This window comes from Triticum dicoccoides, chromosome 2B (assembly GCF_002162155.2).
Source record: "Triticum dicoccoides isolate Atlit2015 ecotype Zavitan chromosome 2B, WEW_v2.0, whole genome shotgun sequence".
NCBI classification, from domain to species: Eukaryota; Viridiplantae; Streptophyta; class Magnoliopsida; order Poales; family Poaceae; genus Triticum; species Triticum dicoccoides.
In genome coordinates this window covers 391708726-391715419 of record NC_041383.1, presented here as the reverse complement: position 1 = coordinate 391715419, position 6694 = coordinate 391708726, and the positions used below count along the sequence as shown (strand labels likewise).

General features: G+C 44.6%; 1 pseudogene; it reads left to right on the top strand.

The window, feature by feature from the left end:
• Nucleotides 1-1628: 1628 nt before the first annotated feature.
• LOC119363835 overlaps nucleotides 1629-6694 on the top strand; it is a 10589-nt pseudogene continuing 5523 nt past the window's right edge.

The window sequence follows — 6694 nt, the reverse complement described above, 5'->3', positions numbered from 1 at the left end:
TAGGGGTTACAAGAGTTGATCTACCTCGAGATCGTAATGGCTAAACCCTAGATGTCTAGCCTGTATGATTATGATTGCCCTACGGACTAGACCCTCCGGTTTATATAGACACCGGAGGGAACTAGGGTTGTACAGAGTCGGTTTACAGAGAAGGGAAGGTGCATGATCCGAACACCAAGCTTGCCATCCATGCAAAGGAGAGTCCCATCCGGACACGGGGAAATGTCTTTAATCTCATATCTTCACGGCCCATTAGTCCGGCCCACATCACATAGCCAGGACGCCCGAGGACCCCTTAGTCCAGGACTCTCTCAGGAGGGAGTATCATTTTCGACTAAAATCACAAAAACCACCAATTCCGGGGCAGGTGTGCAACACACTGATTTACGTTTAAGCTCATTCTAAGAGTGAATCTCACCCGTGTAATCTGCATGTGGGTCCCACCTTCCATTGACTTGCTCTCTATCTTCTTCCGGTGGAACATTTCATCGAGTAGCTTACGAGCATCGTGTGCTCGTGTCTATATCGGCACTCCGTGGCTCATTTAATGTGACTGCGCACGACATGAGCACGACATCTTCACCATGTTTATTCCCTAGCCTCCTCGACCCACCCCACTTAAGCTGCTCGATGTGTCTGCCACCACTTGAGCTGAACAAGGGGGCAGCCATCTAGGGCCTTCTTGAACCTTCCAGAAGGTTCCAGATTTCTAGAACCTTTCCGGACCTTCTGTTGCCTTCTAGGGTTTCGGGACCGGAACACTTCCTTCTCATCCGAATCACTTTCGAAACCTCTCTTAAACACTTTCGGTATTACCAGGACATTTTTTACGCAGACTTCCACTACGCCCATATGCCCGTCGTCGTCTCTTCGGCCAAAGGGTGCCTATTTCTAGGCACGTCAGCCGATGCCGCTTCATCTGCCGAGTCGCCTCGCCTGCTTTTCGCCGGGTTGCACTGATCACACTAGATGAGACTTACGAGAGGATCATCAACAAAGAAAAGAGATGAGAGCCGGGTTGTCGACTGGGGCTAGCTCACCCGTGACATGAGGCCACCATTGCTGTTGTCGTCTCCAATAACGACCTCACCAAAGAACGGTCCCATCGGCTGCAATGCCTCCACTGCCAGAGGAGGAGTGCGCAGGGAAACTCCTGACTCGTGTCACGTACCGGTTCGTTTTCTTCCCCTAGCCGAGCCATTCCAAGAAGTTGGATCTTTTGCCACACTTTACTTCTCCATTTGGGGCTCATTCGGTTAGGAGGAAATCAAAACGTATGAATTAGGAATAATATAAGAATTTGATAGGATGACACTTGTCATCCTAAGAAATCGACTTGCCTTGTTCCTACGCGCAAAACGAGCTTTGAGCGGATGTGTAGTTTTCTTCAAAAACACCGAAAATGAATAGTATTCCTACGAAATTCCTATACGCATTTTCTATAAACCGAATGTATGTTCCTACGAAAATCTTCTAAACTGAATGCCGTCTTGATAATTTGCCACCAGAGAGGCTATCAGGTGGGCCGGGGCCACTGATTATTGAAACAATCTTGATCAAATCATCAAACCCCTTATAAATTGGGGCAAATCATCCGGTCCCCGGGCGACTCCTCGAACAGAGAAATAACAGAGGAAAAACCAGAGAAATCGAGCGACCTCTCCGTGACGGGTAGGGTTCCAGCCCGCGGCCCCCTTCTGGCCGGGCTGTCAGCGGCGCGCCGCCCTTCCGGCCTACCCCTTCCTCTGGCGCCAACTCCCCTGTCCCTGCCCCCGAGCAGCCCGCCAGCGCCGCCGACCAGACCTCCGCCCTTCCTCCACCGCCGCTCCTCCTCTGCAGGCCTCTCTCTCTCTCTCTCTCTCTCTCTCTCTCTCTCTTGTTTTGTACAGGATAGTTTTATGTGATGAATTGATACTTCCTGTATTGATTTTTTTTTTTCGAATTGTACATGCCATGGTTCCTTGTTAGTTTTTCTTAAATTTGGCCAGAATTTGGCTGTTTTTGAACTACTTTTGTTTGTCTGCTTGTGCAATAATGGCAATATGCCATTTATCTTATTATTAGACTTGGGAACTATTTCCTTCATATTCTGGCAAAATTCTGGCCACATGATCTCTATTAGGTTATGATTATTTGAACTGAACTGCATTTTAGTTGTTATTTTGCTTGCTGTGTGAACCTGATGTGTATTTGCTATGGTGTGAACTGTATTTTAGATGCTATGTCAATTACCCATGTGCCATGTTTTCTATTTTCCTGTGTATATAGCCAATTTTTAAAAAAAGGTTAAGCACCCATTGCTCTAAGCTGTGGCCTTCTGCTTCACTTATGCTTTCCGCTTTTTGAACATTGAGTGCCTATCAGGGCACTATATATTTGTTGTGATTTTGAGCTGATCGTCCTCTTCAATAACTTCTCTTATAGGTGTAGCCTGCCGAGGTGAAGACTTGGGACGAGATAATGGTGAGTTCATTTCACCTCCTGTTAAGCAGCTAAGCAATCTTGAATTTGCAATTTATTTTTGGCAAGTGATCTCATGGTGTGTCTAAATGGTGCCATTTCATAGGCAAACCTCGCTGATTCCTTCTTGGCCGATCTTGACGAACTTTACCGAAAAAGGCTTTCGCCCCGCTTTATAAATAAAGCAAACCGCCAGAGAGCACAGATACATAATCAAGTCCACACACACACACCCAAGTCTCACAATAAAGTACATAGGTTCTGCTGAGGGCACAGCTCAACAAGCCCAGAAAAGAAAAAGGACAGAACACGCCGGACGAAGAAATCGCCTAGTCTGGCTCCGGCGGAGGCGGCGGGGGCGGCGGCGACAGGCGGACGGCCATCGATCGGAGGTCGGCGATGAAGGCTGAGATGGCGTCGCAATCCAGGGGGCGGCTAAGCGGCCGCCAAAGCTGCAAGAAACCCGAGAGTTTGAAAAGAGCGTCAGTAGCCCGACGAAGAGGAGTGCGCTGAATCACTAGCTTATTGCGGACAGTCCAGAGGGTCTAGGCGAGGACCCCAATCTCAAGCCACCTAATGTGGCGAGAAGTCGCGGGGGACAACTGGAGTTCGGCAAATAAGTCCGGGAAGTTGGTGTGACACCAATCTCCACCGACCACTTCGCGAAAACAGCTCCAGAGGAACTGAGCGGAAACACAGGAGAAGAAAATGTGGTTCGAGTCTTCGGGAACCCCACAGAGTGGGCAGACGCCCGAACCCGGGCCATTTCGCTTGCGCACCTCCACCCCGGACGGGACCCGGCCGTGGATCCATTGCCACATGAAGATGCGGCTTTTCAGGGGCAGGCGGATGGACCACACCATCGAAAGGGGGAGGGGGGCAGAGGAAGGGGCGATGGCCAGGTATAGCGACTTGGTGGAGCCTATCCCGTGAGTTGATTACTGTGTCTACTGCGTAACCATGTTTTAGAAGGATATATTTCTTGGCAATTCCTTAATCAGTTGTCAAATTTCAGGAAGAAGACAACGCTGAGGCAGTGGGTGTGGATGAGGATGGTGACGATGATATGCCTGACCTCGAGTCTCTTAATTATGACGATCTTGACAGTGTCTCAAAACTACATAAGACACAACGTTATATTGACATAATGCAAGTATGTGATCAAACTCGTAAATCTTGTAACCTTATACCTTTCTCTCTTGCATAGATCTATGTTTATATCTGGTAAAAAATAAAACCTTATTTGTGCGGTTAGGGTAATCAGTCAGTTATAAGATGCTGCACAATGTTTTCACCAAAACAGGGTTTGCTAGTTTGAAAGAAATCTTAAATGGCACATATTGTATGGATTTTGGAGAAACACTCAGTTGATTGTTCTTTTCATGTCTGATTCCCAAATAGAACTTTAAATGTTCTTAGGGTGCAAATGGAGAGATATTTTAGTATGTTTAGTGTGCAAAAAGAAAGAAATAGACCAACCAGGGATTAGTCCCTGGAGAGCTTTTTAATATTATAAGACAACCTGAGTCACCTGCAAAGGCTAGGCCTTAAATGCAGGTTCTGCAGTGACACAGCATGCACACTCGTGCTGTATCGCTCAGTTCTCGCTCAATGTTACAAATGATTTATGTGGAAAATATGCTTCCATTCAATTTGAGTTCATAGGGCTGCGATTTGAGTCCATAGGGCATGCGGCGTTGTTCATCTTTAGTCTAAAAAAAATCTTTGACTCACCGCATGCATGACAATACATTAATATACAGGTCCATTTGCTGCGTGCAGAAAGTCGAAGGAGCGCTTGAGAAAGGCACAGATTTGTCTAATCAAGGGTTCATCCTGGAGGAGGATCCAGAGTACCAGCTCATTGTAGATTGCAATGCTTTATCAGTAGATATTGAGAATGAACTCATTATAGTCCATAATTTCATACGTGATAAGTATCGGCTGAAGTTTCCTGAACTGGAATCCCTTGTTCATCATCCGATTGATTATGCCCATGTTGTTAAGAAGATCGCCAATGAGATGGATTCAACACTAGTAGATCTGGAAGGGCTTTTACCTTCTGCAGTTATAATGGTTGTCTCTGTAACAGCGTTGACAACTAGTGGGAAGCCTCTTTCTGAGGAGAATTTGGTAAAAACCATTGAAGCATGTTACAGAGCCCTTAATCTTGATGCTGCAAAGAAGAAGGTGCTTGATTTTGTTGAGGGTAGAATGGGTTACATCGCACCAAACCTTTCTGGCATTGTTGGCAGTGCTGTTGCTGCTAAACTGATGGGGATTGCTGGTGGTTTGGGAGCACTGGCAAAAATGCCTGCTTGCAATGTTCAGTTACTTGGAGGAAAGAAGAAAACCTTACTGGATTTTCTACTGCCACATCTCTCAGTTTCGTGTTGGCTATCTTGAACAAACCAAAGTATTTCAGAGCACCCCTCCAGCCCCGAGGACCCGTGCTTGCAGGCTTATAGCTGCAAAGTCGACTCTAGCAGCAAGAATCAATTCGATTAGAGGTGATCCAACTGGAAAAGCTGGTCGCAACTTGTTAGAAGAAATCCGCAAGAAGATCGAGAAGTGGCAGGAACCACCTCCTGCAAAGCTTCCAAAACCACTTCTGTACCATACTCCGAGCCTAAAAAGAAGAGAGGGGGTCGCCGCCTTCGAAAAATGAAAGAAAGGTAAGCTTTTCTCAACTATATATATATATATATATATATATATGTGGGGTAACTACCACCGGGTGGTAGGATGGATTTTCCATATATATATATATATATATATATATATATATATATATATATATATATAGGACAAATTTTATCTACAAGTAGTGGTAGTTACCACCTAGTTGTTTAGCCTCCACGAGTCCCTCACCGTAGTATTAGTAATCAGCCAGTTATATAGATCTGGGTTAACTAACGGGTGCTGCAGAATCCGATAGACAACCTGTCTATTTTTCAAATAAAATAATCCGGCAAGTGATCGGTTGGTTCAACTCCCTCCTTAATTCCTGGCTACGTACAAGTAAGTAATTATCCTTCAGATAGGCACATGAAATGTAACGCTGTTTTTTTTTATTATGTGTAGGCAAAAAGAAAAATAGTCTAAGTATGTACGTCATTTTCATTTGAAATAGGTACTCCAGTATAGAGTATATAGTGTGAGCATTAGATTTTATAAAAAATAATACAAATATATTGCTTTTTTTAACCGCATGGAGCATTATCCTGTATAGTTGGAGTATTAACATATAATTATTGTAGTATGAAGTATGGAGTGTTAAAATAAAATTGGAGTATGAAGTATGGAGTATTAGCATTAAACTGGAGTAAGGAGTATAAACATATCAAGAAAATATTTTGGCATACAACTCCATGCTCGTCAAAAAGTAATGTTTAGTATGTAAGTATATAGTGTTCTTTTTAGTATGGAGAAAGTGTCCATACTCTTTGTTGTAGTATGGAGTATATTTATAGTTTTTAGTAAGGAGTTTGTGTATTCTTTTAATCGGAAGTATATGATTTTTTTTGTTCTGAAAAAGAAACATTCATACATACTTCTCTTTGAAACTAAATATTGATTGTGCATTTATGAACATACTATGAAGCGGTGGCTTGAACATTTCTTTAAGACTTGTGGGAGTATGTAGAATATGTGTTATCAAGAGTAGTATGGAGGATTTTTTTTCAAAACTATCATGTTTTTTGTAGCAATTTCGGAAACTATAGGACGTAATGTAAAAAAACCAAAACTAGTAGCCCGTCGGCCATTCTTTGGCCGAAGTAGTACTTTTCGGCCACAGCTAGGCCGAAATAGTACTTTTCGGCCACAGCTAGGCCGAAGCAGTACTTTTCGGCCAGAGCTAGGCCGAAGTAGTACTTTTTGGCCAGAGCTAGGCCAAAGTAGTACTTTTCGGCCACACTTAGACCGAAATAGACTTTTTGGTCAAGTCTAGGCCGAAAAGTCACTTTTTGGTCATCCCTAGGCCGAAGTTGCATGGCTCATGCTGAATTGTATTTTGTTGCCACCCGTTTCCCGCCCACCCCTTCCCGCCACCCGTTTCCCGCCAACCCCTTCCTGCCTTATTTTCCCGCCAATCCGTTCCCGCCTTATTTTCCCGCCAATCCCTTCCCGCCTTATTTGCCCGCCAATCCCTTCCCGCCAACCCTTTCCCGCCATACCGCAGTTATTCTTTCCCGCCATTTTCTCCTCTGTATCTATAAAACCCCCTTCAGGC